Source organism: Mytilus edulis, chromosome 11 (genome assembly GCF_963676685.1).
Source record: "Mytilus edulis chromosome 11, xbMytEdul2.2, whole genome shotgun sequence".
NCBI classification, from domain to species: domain Eukaryota; kingdom Metazoa; phylum Mollusca; class Bivalvia; order Mytilida; family Mytilidae; genus Mytilus; species Mytilus edulis.
In genome coordinates this window covers 21,626,059-21,640,766 of record NC_092354.1, presented here as the reverse complement: position 1 = coordinate 21,640,766, position 14,708 = coordinate 21,626,059, and the positions used below count along the sequence as shown (strand labels likewise).

Sequence of the window (14,708 nt, the reverse complement as noted above, 5' to 3'; positions counted from 1 at the left end):
AAACTCATTCATCTCTATCTTTTATTTACTTAATTAACTTTTACGTAATCAACTACAGAATATTAAGAGTTTACACTAATTAGTAACGAACTATTGCCTTCTTTTGATGTTTTTGATACAATACATAACTACGTGCTGGGAAAATACCGTCATGTGTAAAATCAATGGGTAGTTGATGCATGTAGAATGTAATCATCTTTTCAACGAAAATACGTTCGTTGAGCTGTATCATTCTTTCAAATATAAGTTTAATTCGTATTTATCACATGTTTTTCACAAAAACGTCTGGTTTTGCATATGTTTTAATCTCAAAATGGTCCTACTCATATTGGTGTCAGACCACCAATTACTCCCTCCAATTTAGAACGTATGTAAAAGTAGTCCTACTTTGACACAAAATAGTGCTTTTGATGTCATTGTTTACTTAAACTAACCAACAAATTTGCAGAAATGAAACTTTTGGTGAAAGGGAAATACATTTATACCATTTTGAGCCAAAATTCACTTGTCTATGAGTTTTCATTAAAAATTCAGGATTAATGCGCTACATAGTACACTAATTTAAGATTTTTAGAAAACCGGGAGTTATTTTGGTAGTACCTGTCTTTTCAAAATCAGAAATTTGTTACAAGACTTTAAACATTGGTTGAAAATTGGCATGTAGGAAGGTGATACATGTACAATTCAGGATATACCTGGTTTCCTTGAAGTTAAACTTAAGGTAAAATATTTAAAAAACTGTGAAAATTGCAAAATTTGGTTGAACAGATAGGGATTTTTAATTGGTGGTCTGACACCTATTGGGGTAAATTCAGTAAAAAATCTCCCATTGACTTTAATGCTAATCTATGTATGAAATTAAATTTATACCTGATTTACCTTTAGAAATTGGAAACTTTCATATAACATTCATGAAAGTACAAATGTAGCCCTATCTTTTGCACTAATAAAAACATAGGGTCATGCGGCATTTTTGGGCACTCACATGGCCTTGTTTACAAACAATGTAGATTCGCACAGAATTCCTAAACTGACCCCCATTACTTTTCAACCCTGTAGTAAAAAAATTTAGTACATTCAGCATTTATTTTTTATTTTTTTTCAACTCTAGTTTTGATCCATCTGCCAAAAAATATTTATTACAAACATTATCTACCAATCAGAAGAGCATATGACTTCAGTGTTATACAGAAAGCTCTCCCCTAAATGGGCGGTCCCTGATGACGTATATTTATTTACTGAATTTACCCCTATAAGGGACTTTTTTACTTCTTTTCTTACTTTTTTTGTAATAAACATGTAAGGTATCCAATTTTCAAGTTCCAGTTTCAATACAACATTCATAAATGCCGAGTTTGTAAAGATAGAGCAAAATTTATACTACAGCCCATACTGCGGCCAATGTATATTTTGTATATAAAGTTGCACATTGACTGTTTTTAAAAGAATGGTGTAAAATACTATGTTTAATAAATATGAATTGTTTTCTGTGTTTGCTTTGACCAGTATTGCAAGTACACCTAGAAACTAAAGACTTGGTGTACTCTTAGTTAAATTTTTCCTTATATGGAAGTTTTTGATTAAATACCCTGAAAAGAGCACAAAAGGACTTTTTAAAGGCTTTTTTAAGCAGTTTGATACCAAATAAAACAACAATTATGTTTCATTATACTAAATCTGTGTTTTAATTACTTGTAAAGTTCACAAAATGTCATTGACAATCACTCTGCAGAAATTCCTGTTACCCCAACATCAGGATGGATTCTTCGCCAAAACTAGACAGCCAAAACTGAAGTAGAAAAAAGTGCCAAATATGAATAAATAAGTCTAAATATAACCAAACTTTGTATTTGGAAGATTAAAGTAACAATTTAGAATATTTAAAAGCAATTATTTAACAAAAAAATCCAATTACAAACATTTCAACACTAGTTTCCTAGATGAAGGACATGTAATCATGAAAAGTTGTCTAGTATAGTTTTTAAATAAAGAATCGCAATGCGTTATGTGAAAATAAATGAATATCTTCATGCGGTCAGATTATTTGAGTGTTAAAATACTAGAAAAGTGCTTATTTACCACTTGTTCTACAACTTAACATGGGGAACACAGCTAAAAAAAAATCACTATGTCAAAGGGAGGTAATCCATTTTTCATATGATTTTATATATATATTATGAGGAGAAATATGTGCAAAATGTGATGTAAATGGGGAGGATATTTGTGCCTTTCATTGATATCATAACTCTAAAGTGTCATTTCTATTGTTTCGTTCAATCTGCACACAAAAACTGATTTTTAACATATACCCCATGCTTCCTCTCACAGTACACTCAGTTTAAACATATTTTATTGTTCAAAACAAATGGATTAGACACCCTGAATAGCCGCGGCTAAGATAGAAATTTGTGTAATAAACAACTTCAAATGGTTCCAAAATCCTTCCATTACATTAATATTTACAGGAAATGAGTTTGTGGATTATTGTGTGGCCTTGGACAAGTACAGTGAAAGAGTGCATATTTTCCTATAGGGGTAAATTCAGTAAAAAATCTCCCATTGACTTTAATGCTAATCTATGTATGAAATTAAATTTATACCTGATTTACCTTTAGAAATTGGAAACTTTCATATAACATTCATGAAAGTACAAATGTAGCCCTATCTTTTGCACTAATAAAAACATAGGGTCATGCGGCATTTTTGGGCACTCACATGGCCTTGTTTACAAACAATGTAGATTCGCACAGAATTCCTAAACTGACCCCCATTACTTTTCAACCCTGTAGTAAAAAAAATTAGTACATTCAGCATTTATTTTTTATTTTTTTTCAACTCTAGTTTTGATCCATCTGCCAAAAAATATTTATTACAAACATTATCTACCAATCAGAAGAGCATATGACTTCAGTGTTATACAGAAAGCTCTCCCCTAAATGGGCGGTCCCTGATGACGTATATTTATTTACTGAATTTACCCCTATAGCTGCCCGGAGAATAAACCGTTATTGGTTATTTTATCCTGATTCCAAATTACGTGACATCATTGTGTTTTTAACGACAGTGATGAATAATGACGGTGTTTGTATTGAAATTTAATTAGGATTAGCTACAATAGCTACTAGTAACAATGTGCAACTAACTATATTTTCGATTTAGACTCAGTTAAGTCAAAGCATTGCTTTGGTGTATTACCATAGTAAAAATAAGGGATAATGATACAATAAATGTGTAAGCTAAATGATTTTTTTTTTGGGAAAATGCGATTTATTTTTCCTTTTGTTGTTAATCAGATTAACATTGATTGAATGTTCTTTCTCTTTTCTGCAAAACTTAATTATGTGACAAATATATTATAAAATGTCTTTTCCATATTAGCCCTGGTATCATCCCCTGACATATATCGGTCCTCAGCTAAAGCTTAAGACTGGTTTAAAGTCTCTAGATGATACCGAGGCCATTATGGAAAATGGAATGTTATAATCTATAAATAAATTTCAAGCAAAATAATCATCTCCTGCTATACATTCTTTCTCCATTCGTCTATTTATTAAATCCCGTATTTCACCCTTTAATTAAAAATCCCATTTGTAGTTTCTCTCTTAATAGGGAGATCAATTTGTATTTACAATGGATAACAAGATCAAATGCTTCTGTGCGTACTAATAATTAAATGTTTGTAAAGCTAAAACGTTCGATATCAGTTCTTAATATTACTAAACTTTGGATAAATTACTTTCGAGTTATAATTAGTTGCATGGTGTGAAATTGACATAATAAGATATATACAGGGTCAGTTAATTCCATATTGGGTGAGAGCACAGTATGTAACGAATTTATCTTATCGATTATCTTTATTTGTTGAATTAAGGCAAGAGTTGTCTCATTTGCAATCATGCCACATCTTCTTATTTTTATATCAAAGGGTTCAAGTGTTCAATTTTAAGAACCTACTTCCATTAGTCTGCCCAAAGAAACCTAATGTCAACAATAATAATTAAATATCAAGAACCTTGGTATAACAACATTTAACAGAACTTCGAATACATGGAAATAGTCAAATAGTGCCCAAGTCGTAACTCCTCTACCAACCGTGTTTTGAAATAAGCCCCGCCTCCCTATGTCTAACACGAGTAAATATCAAACAATGTCAACTCGCCCACTTTCCAATCGGCCCACACTGATCGCCACTTTATAAAAAAATCGCCCCACTCTTGTTTACCGACTCGTCCCACTTTTTGAAAAGTGTAAAATCAAATTGAAAACAATCAGTCTGACAACTCACTTTTAAACGAAAAAGGTTTAAACCCAACTGAATAAAGGTCTGCCAACTCGCCCCACTTATAAAAGAACTTGCTCCCTTTAAGTATGTTAAATTACTGTTAGTTCGTATCTAGTTCGTGTAGTTGTATGTGTCGTGGCTTGATATGCTAAAGGTCTTGAGTTCGAATCCCAGCATATACACTGGAATTTTTCTACTTGAATTTTGATAGATAGTCTTTACCGTATAATTAATCAAAAGTTTATATAGTGGATTTGACATTCCCGCCAAAATGTTACAGAACAAAGGAAAGCATGCATACCAAAGAAGCTCAAACTGGCGTCATCCGGTAGGGGTCATCCGGCTCAGATCACCCCTGTTAGAACAAAGGAGCTGGGATGTAAGGGATAAGCTCATGAATAAAGTGTCCAGTTATTCGCCCACAATCAGTTATTTTGTATATGCTTTTGGTGACACTGATTAGTGATTAGAATTCAATTAGTATTAACGGCAATCATCCTTATCACACACATCTTCAAATAGACCGTCCTTATGAAAATTAAACATAAGCTCCGCCCGATCTGTTGAAATAACATTGATGATAATCATGTCGCATTTTTCACAATAATAAAAACATCTAAATAATTTCTTAATCTAAAGTAGCAAAAAGTGCTGCAAGTGGCATAAAACACCAATCGATCATTCTTAATTAACAGTGCATATCCTACCGAATTAGACTATTACCGGATTTGTAATCACATAAGCAACACGACGGGTGCCACATGTGGAGCAGGATCTGCTTATCCTTCCGGAGCACCTGAGATCACCCCTAGTTTTTGGTGGGGTTCGTATTGTTTATTCTTTAGTTTTCTATGTTGTGTCATGTGTACTATTGTTTTTCTGTTTTTCTGTTTGTCTTTTTCATTTTTAGCCATGGCATTGCCAGATTGTTTTAGATTTATGAGTTTGACTGTCCCTTTGGTATCTTTCGTCCCTCTTCTATCATTCCCATCTCTGTTTACATATTCTGATTGTTGCCATTACAATATCTGATTACTGTAAACCAATTTATTTTCGCAGATACTTCATTTCGCGTGTAACCCTTTTGTGACCATTTCACGGCTATTTAATTTCGCGATTTTCTGATTTACTTAATAAAGTTTAAAAATGAAAGATCCAAGTTTTACTTACTCGCGACGATTTATATTCGCGATTTTTGGGTTCATTTTACTGTTAAAAAATAATTTGTGAAGAAGAAATTATATGGTCGTGCACTTCTTTTCTTGCACCGGCTCTTTGAAAGTACAAAATTTTAATGATGTTTCAAATTTTTTATCAATTTTTACCTATTTTATGGGCTATTATGTGAAAAAAATTACAGTTCCACAGTTAAACGTTTTTTCTAATACTTTCAATAAAGATAAACTGGACAAATCTGAATAAATTCAAATTGAAAAAAACTTTAGGTAAATGTTAATATAAAAAGGCTTTATCATATTTTTATGCTTTTTTGTGTCAAATTTACCATGCTGTCAATTTTGTAAATTTGCAAAGATTTAAGAACAGAATGCATATTTTTTCAACTTCTTTCATATAAATGATTAAAAATACATATATAAGAAATTTTAAAAGAGAAAAGGGATGTGGGATGTACATGTTTGTGATAAAATAATTTCTTGTAATTTCTACCCCCTTTATTCGAAATATTGGCCAAAAGACTGACTTTATTGGTAATTTAATTTGAAAAATTGATTACTCAAAAACTATTCATTGTTTATACACAATTTAGTTCAATTAAAACTTTTTTTAAAATTTTTAATGATATTTTTAACTTGAACATGTTGAATCACATATTTTAGAAATATTTCCAAAACGAAATGTCAACGAGACTGAAACGTCAGAAGAATATATCCTTGATAAAAATCCCGGGTTATAAGACTGATTAGTTGATAATGAACAGCGGTTATTGAAAAGTTAACAGAAACACATAATGTTGTCTGATACAGTAATATAACACATTTTTAAGATTCTGCAAGTTCATCGATTCGGATTTTAACAGTACATTGTCCAGGTGGTTTCTGATTTAATATGTATCCCGGGTCATTAGGATGGTATGTTGATAATTCACACCGTTTATTGTAATGTTTGTAAATAACAAAAACACATGTCATGAAGTTGACCGATAAGTATAATGACACATTTTTAAGATTCTGCAAGTTCATCGAAACCCAATTTCAGCAGTACATTGTCCAAGGGGGTTTCTGATTTAATATGTTTCCCAGGTCATCAGGATGGTACGTTGATAATTCACACCGTTTATTGCCAGGTTGGTAATTAACAGTAACACATGGTGTCGCCATACAGTACACTAAACAATCCTCTATCCTGGATACATATGGCTCATAAAATGTGAAACCTGCCCGGATTTTAGTATCAGAATGAAAACTTTTCGTGAATATTTTCTCTTTTGTTTCAAAACTATGAATCATGAGAATAGTCCCAAAAGTAATTATAATTCCGAATACCAAGTTCATGTCTCTAACTCAATAAGATAAATAATCTTAAAACAGAGGAAAAATGTTTTCTTTCGGTATTCGTTTCGCTGCCTTTTTTTGTTGGTTAAAAACTCATGTGATTATTCTCTCTATAATTCAACATGTACCTGGCTTACAAAATTTTAATCCTGGTATACATGGTGAATTTTTATTCATATCATCCTTATTACATATATGTAAATATATAAAACAACACATTGAAGCAATTGAAGCAATTGAATTTCAATGCAATATTATAATATAGTCTTAATCAATATTTTATGGAAAATTTAATATTTGAATAGTCTACTTTTATATTCCATAGTTTTTTCGATTTGTTTGCTTTTAGATAATTAAATATATAAAGGATCATACAGGCCAACAAAATCAGTAAAGGATAAATTAAATCGAAAGAAACTCACATTCTCTTTAAAAGAAGGTAAAAAAAATCGAAAAATCAACTATTGTATCTCTCTCTCTCTCTCTCTCTCTCTCTCTCTCTCTCTCTCTCTCTCTCTCTCTCTCTCTCTCTCTCTCTCTCTCTCTCTCTCTCTCTCTCTCTCTCTCTCTCTCTCTCTCTCTCTCTCTCTCTCTCTCTCTCTCTCTCTCTCTCTCTCTCTCTCTCTCTCTCTATATATATATATAAGCAAACAGTCATTTATTATATATCACGATCCCAGTAGGCAGCACTTCTTATTATATATTACTGGGTCCCTACTAACATGTTTAACCCTGCCACAGGAGATTGTTTTACATCGTAATTTTGGGGCCTTTTTTAGTTGACATTTCGGTACGGACTTTGTTCATTGTTAAAGGCCATATGGTGGCCTATAGTTGATAATTTCTGTGTCATTTGGTCTTTTGTGGAAGTTGTTTCATTGGCAATCAAAACACATTTTCTTTTTTTATATTTGAATTTTCGAAATACTTAGGCTTTCCTACATAGGAATATATTACGTAAGCTGTATTTAGAAAATATTTAGGAATTTTTGGTCCTTAAAGCTCTTCAACTTCGTACTTTATTTCAAAATTGAGAATGGAAATGGGGAATGTGTCAAAGGGACACCAACCCGACCATAAAAAATACAACAGCAGAAGGTCAACAATAGGTCTTCAATGCAGCGAGAAACTCCCGCACCAGGAGGCTTCCTTCAGCTGGCCCCTAAACAAATATCATACTAGTTCAGTGATAATGGACGCCATACTAAACTCTAAATTATACACAAAAAACTTAAATTAAAAATCATTCAAGACTAACAAAGGCCAGAGGCGCCTGACTTGGTTTTTTGTCTTTCTTTCTTTTTTTTTGTTGCCTTTTTAACATTTATTTGAGGGTCACTGATGAGTCTTTTGTAGACAAAGCGCGTGTCTGGCACAAATACAAAATTTCAATCCTGGTATATATGATGGTATTATTTAATATTTCACCAATTAATTTTCTATTTTGCAAGAGTCTTCACATTCTATCAATGTTATCGTATTGTACATTTTCAATAAGAATCAAATGTAAACTTCTTAAATAAAGAGGCGAAGGATACCAAACAAGGCAATTGTTTTGTCGAAGAGAAACAGATACAATCAAGACGACTGGCCATCAATGAATCATACTACGGGTGCCTAGTGAAGCGGGACATAATTACCATTATTAGTATCTGTTTATCCCCTGTTTTATGAGGGATGTTGATCAGACAGGAGAAATTTCGAAATTTTCCGTAAGAATGAAATAATAGATTAAAAAAGAAGGAGGAGGACACCACGTGGTGACCCTCTAGGAGGAGTAGGATACCACGTGGTGACCCTCTAGGAGGAGTAGAATACCACGTGCTGACCCTCTAGGAGGAGTGGGATACCACGTGGTGACCCTCTAGGAGTAGTAGGGTACCAAATGGACATACGTGTTTGCCATAGAGAAACCAATAGAACCAAAGCAAGAACTAGAAATTACTGTTCGGACTGTTTTTGTGGACTGTTTTATTGACAGTCATTTGTCTGTTCGTCGTTTTTTTTTATATCTGTTAAGTTGGTTTTTATTATTTTCGCTTTTTTGTGTACATTTTTCGATTTGCGCTATGAAAGAAAGAGTTCTTTCTCTTCCCCTAAATTTAAAGCCAACGTGCTAAAATCCATCAGCACTTCGTCGAAATTAATTTTTAAACAACACAAAAGTTTTTGAACAATTCTAATTTCTTAAAGCATTTATAAATTTTCACAACGATCTAATTAAAATCTTTTATCTGACTTATGTGTAACAAATTTTGCCATATTGTAACTCAAAAAAGAAAATCAAGCAAATAAATCTCATGCATGACACAACAACCAAGGGAAATAATTCAAATTACGTCATTTACCATGTGACTTTAAAAACAATACATTGTGTTCGGTGATGTAACCCATAATAAACAGTAGTGAACAATTTACTGTTGTTTGGGAGAGAGGGTCAATGAATGATTATACTAAATAAATGATTTAAAAAAAGATGCATACGTAGACATGATTAATGTATTGCGGCTTTCGGTGATATATCCGATACTATACAGTTGTGAGCAAATTGGTTGTGTTTGAGAGAGAAAATTATTATGAAGGTGAATATCTATAACATGAATTACCAAATTTAACGATACTTACCTTGGTTAAGTTGAAGTTAAAGTGTAATTCATATGTACAAGTCAATCACATTGACTTAATATATCTTTAATGAATTCTTAGTTAGAGGTTGCGCATCGAGACAAACCACGTCCGCTCAATAGCAAAGTTAGCAACACATTGAGGTTGCAGTTGCGCAGTACTATCTCATCTAATACCGGAAGTGTTATGACGTAATAGAATCTATGATTGAAAAAGGGTACATAACATTTACGCGTTTATTTGATAATTGATAGATCATTTGGACAGCTAAAGGAAATTCGAGAAAAAGAGCATATCTGTCGTTTATCAAAAAGGAAAAATTTACCTACAGATTGCAGGCGAGCCAGAAATAAAAAATAAAAAATAAAAAATCTATAGAAGGTCTAACAGACAGAAAAGAGACTTTATAAACCACACCCATACAAACTTCTTTAAACATTCCGCGATATTTATGTCTCAATAGTAAATAGTCCATTTGGTTCTCTCAACTATTTTAACTCCCAGGTCATTAGAAGAAACACATGATGTTGTCTGTATACAGTAAACTAAACAATCCTCCATAATCGACACAAAAATATCATGTGTTGTTACTTGCGTTTAAAATTTTATGTCAGAAATTGAATGTTTTTTTCCTCTCTTTTGTAATAGAGCATGATGTAACGAGACTTTATTAAGACAGACACACATTCAAAATTTTTTAAACATTCTTGGATATAAACTACTGGATCATTAGGATGGTACATTGATAGTTGAGGGCTGATTTTTGTCGATTGGTAATTTATAGAAACACATGATGTCGTATGCATGCAATAAACAGCACAATCTGCGATATAAAGTCTTAGTAGTAAATAGTCCATTGTGATCTCTTTAACTATTATGACTCCAGAATCATTAGGATGGTACGTTGATAGTTGACAGCGATGATTGCCAGGTTGGTATTTAACAGAAAGGCATGACGGTGTCTACATACAATAAACCAAAATAACACGAAATTAAGTCTTAGTAGAAAATAGTCCATTTTGATCTCTGGACTATTATAACTCCAGGATCATTTGGATGATACATTGATAGTTGACAGCGATTTTGTCAGGTTGGTAATAAACAGAAACACATGACGTTGTCTGCATACAATGAACAAAAAAAACACGATATTAAGTCTTAGTAGAAAATAGTCTATTTTGATCTTTGAACTATTATAACCCCTGGATCACTAGGATGGTACATTGATAGTTGACAGCGATTTGTGCCAGGTTGGTAATTAACAGAAACACACGACGTTGTCTGAATACAATAAACAAAACAATCTTCCATTATGGAAACCACTATTTCATGTGTTGTATGAACTTCACGAATTTTTAAACCAGACATTTTGTTGAATATTTTCTCATTTGTTTCACAACGAGGCGGCATGAGCACAATCCAAATAATAATTATTATTGTTCCGAACATCATTTCTGTAATTTTATAACTTTCAAAATCAACGAAATAAAACTGTTTATCAATTTACTCATTTACAATTACAAATATTTGCCGTCAGTATTCGTTTTCTGCTGCATTCTGGATAGGCGAATATAATCATTCTGTGATTATTTTATTTGTGGATTTACCAATTTACAATTTGAAAGTTTTGCCCTCAATATTCGTTTTCTTATGCATTCTGGGTAGGCGAACATAATAATTCTGTGATTATTTTCATCCTAGAATTAAATATGCCCCTCATAAAATCAATTGGATTAAATTTGATTTGAATATATTTATATAGTCATAATTATTATTTTCTAAAACACAAAAGAACATAATAAAAGATCAATAAAGGTATTTGGATAGTCTACTATGATAATCAATGGTGCTTTGATATTTCTTTTATCTTTTTGTTTTGTTTTTATTAAGTTAAGAAACCCAATTTAGTGTACACTTTTATCTAGTTAAACATATTTATTTATTAATTATAATTGGCTTTGAACTAGCTTTCAGTAACTGCGAGTACACTGCGGTGATTTGTGTCTTTAGTTAGTCTTTATGTCAGTTGATTTATTTTTGCTTTCTACCGTTTTATTGAATTTATCCATTATCAACTGAATTTTACAGTCTGTTGTATGGTGGTGTGACAAATAAAGGCAACAGTAGTATACCGATGTTCAAACTCATAAATCCATGGACAAAAAAACTAAATCGGGGTAACAAACTAAAACTGAGGGAAACGCATTAAATATAAGAGGAGAACAACGACACAACACTACAATTTAACACACACAGAAACGTACCAAGCAACAGACAAAATCCCATGAGAATAACAAATATAACATCAAAACCAAATACATGAATTTGGGATAGACAAGTACCGTGACACGTCTTATAGACAATGCAGACCTAGGTAGGATAACAATACAATTTTTAACTAAAAGTCTACGTAGTTACATTCTCATACATTTATACATTTATATGATGAGGTCTTTTTAATTTCAAGAAAAGACACTATTTACAGAAAGTTAGATGTATTTTTTCACAGTGTGTTTTGTCAATCAAGTTGAGATGGTCAATGTCAACAGACTTTTGTGTCTTTTTACTTTGCCAAAAAGTACAGAAGCAAATAATCCACAAAGGAAATTCCGGAGCTTTAAGTAAGTAAAGGTTTCTAACATTAGATCGCCCGCAATTGTTTTTGGGGAGAGGGCTATGTTGCAAAAACTTTACTTTTTTATCTTGTGTTTTTGTTCTACTATTTGTCTGATTTTTTAAAAGCAATTGCATTGTCAGTATATGTTAGACTTCTGAATTCAAGGTGGTACCCAACACTTTCACTAAAATTAATTTGGGTCGTTTAATTTTCATAAAATTTTGACAAAGTATTTACTTTGACCCTTTAACAAAAATATAATTTTTTTTTTTAAATTTGAACCAACCGTTTTATCAGAAAAATTACACTGGTTATATAGCAGTTTGACAAACACTAATTTTGATCATTGAGAATCTTAATATTTCCTTTATAACACAACGTTATTAAAACGTTTGGCTGATTTCACAGAGTTATCTCCCGTTGGTATTTTTTTTTCTTTTGATCTCATACAAACAAACAAACAAATCATACAACAAAACTACACAACGTAATTAAATGAAAAACAAAATGTTAACAAAGGTTGATAAAATTGAGACCATTTTAACCAATAATTCAAAAGCTATTGGCTTTGTAAAAACAATAATTCACCTTCTTCACTCAATCTTTTTTTGTTTACTAAGACATTCGCGTTTCTTTTTCATGTATACGGATGGAAGGCTATAGGTGGGTTTCAAAATATATGGCCTACAAACCCACTCCATAATTGAGGGAGGGATTTAATTATATTAATTATTGAGTTTTTCTTAAAATACATTACATTATATTTAACTAAAGCAGGGACTAGAGATAACAAACGGACAGTCAAACTCAAAGATCGAAGATAAACTGACAACGCAATGGCTAAAAAAGATAAGATAAATAGACAAGTAAAAGTACACAAGATACGACATAGAAAAAAAAGACTAAGCAAAACGAACCCCAACAAAAACTGGGGGTGGTCTCAGGTACTCCGGAAGGGTAAGCAGATCCTGCTCCACATGTGCCATCCGTCGTGTTGCTCGTGTTATTATTCTTCTCCACAATTATTTACATTGACATTGCACTTCTAATTTTACTGAATAAAAGTAAAATTACATAAATACCAAATTCAAAACGGAAAGTCCCTAATCAAATGGCAAAATTAAAAGCTGAGACACATCAAACGAATGAATAGCATTTGTCATATTCCTGACTTTGTACAGGTAGTTTATAATGCTGTGGAGAAGGATCTGCTTACCCTTCCAGAGCACCTAAGATCACCCCTAGTTTTCGATGGGGCTGGTGTTGTTTATTCTTTAGTTTTATATGTTGTGTCATGTGTACTATTGTTTGTCTGTTTGTCTTTTTCATTTTTAGCCAAGGCGTTGTCAGTTTATTTTCGATTTATGAGTTTGACTGTCCCTCTGGTATCTTTCGTCCTACTTTTATAGTCCTTGTATAGTTAACATATAATATATACGAACTTATCAATTTTTTAAAGACTTATATTAAAATTTATTACTCTATAGTATCCTAGTTAGATCTTTATTGCTTTTAACTTTAATCTTCCATACTACTAAAGAAAGACACCAATATCATTCAGTCACAAATCAACGTCCGAAATATTTGTGATATGACGTATACATGAAGTGTTTTGTAATTCCTAAATTTGTCTTTGAAACAATCTCTTTTCACAGAAATCGCCAATGTTTTACAAAATATCCAAATTCGGAGCCGTTATCGATTCGTGTCTAATATTTACAAAATGTTATACATAACTAAACATGTGTTGCTAAGTTTTTAGTTTTCGATTTTGTATTATATAGACTGCTGTTTGTCTTATTAGCGGCTTTCGTTTTTCGCTATGGCTGTGTCGGTTTGTTTTCGACCTTTGAGTTTGGTTGTTCCTTTGGTATCTTTGGTCTCTCTTTTGAAATTTTACACCTCTTTGCAAAAGTACAGACGCGTACTGTCCATGGAGGAATTTGTGAACAGTTAACAATAAATAGTGACACATATATTTTTGCAGAACCAAAATCTATTGTCCTGCATACTGTAGATACTCTATGGCCCTGCATACTGTATATACTCTATTGGCATTGCACAAGATCATGATGTTCATAGACGGTTCATAGTGGCTTTACACTAAATCCATTGGAGATGTCCTGATTGGTGGTTTGTTTTACTATGAAAATACTCGGTTAAGGTTCAATCTTGTTTCATATATGCACGTTATGAAGTGTTCTTTTACACATTGGAAAAGGAAGAGTGAACATAAATCCCAATCAGATGACGAGAAGAATAGGCATAAATCAGATATTTATTCCTTTAAAATGTAACATACCGTGAATAAAAAGAGATAATAGCTAAATACACTGAGTGTATATGTTTCAGGACACTTAGTCGCACTGGTTAACTTATCTATAATAGAAAAATTAGAGACAAAAAGAGGTATTCTCATAAAGATACACATGTAAACCTTCCTGAATATGACATCTTAGTAGAAATAACTCCAATTTGGTCTCGTACGTAATTCGAAACTCGGGTCATTAGGATGGATCCTCGATAGTTCACAGACGTTACTGTCAAGTTTGTAATTGGCAGACACACATAAAGTTGTCTGCATACAGTAAACAACACAATCTTCCATGTTGAATACAACTGCTTCCCGAAATGTCAAAGACTCTTTAATTCTAAAACCAGAATTTCTGCT

The 14,708-nt window shown here is 32.2% G+C and overlaps 1 long non-coding RNA gene across 1 annotated transcript; it reads right to left on the bottom strand.

The window, feature by feature from the left end:
- Positions 1 to 1,083: 1,083 nt before the first annotated feature.
- On the bottom strand, positions 1,084 to 2,981 carry LOC139495329 (uncharacterized). The gene is made up of 2 exons (XR_011657318.1): positions 2,610 to 2,981; positions 1,084 to 1,789 (listed from the first exon to the last, which is right to left on the bottom strand). It is a non-coding gene; the product is annotated as an uncharacterized lncRNA (long non-coding RNA).
- Positions 2,982 to 14,708: the final 11,727 nt, after the last annotated feature.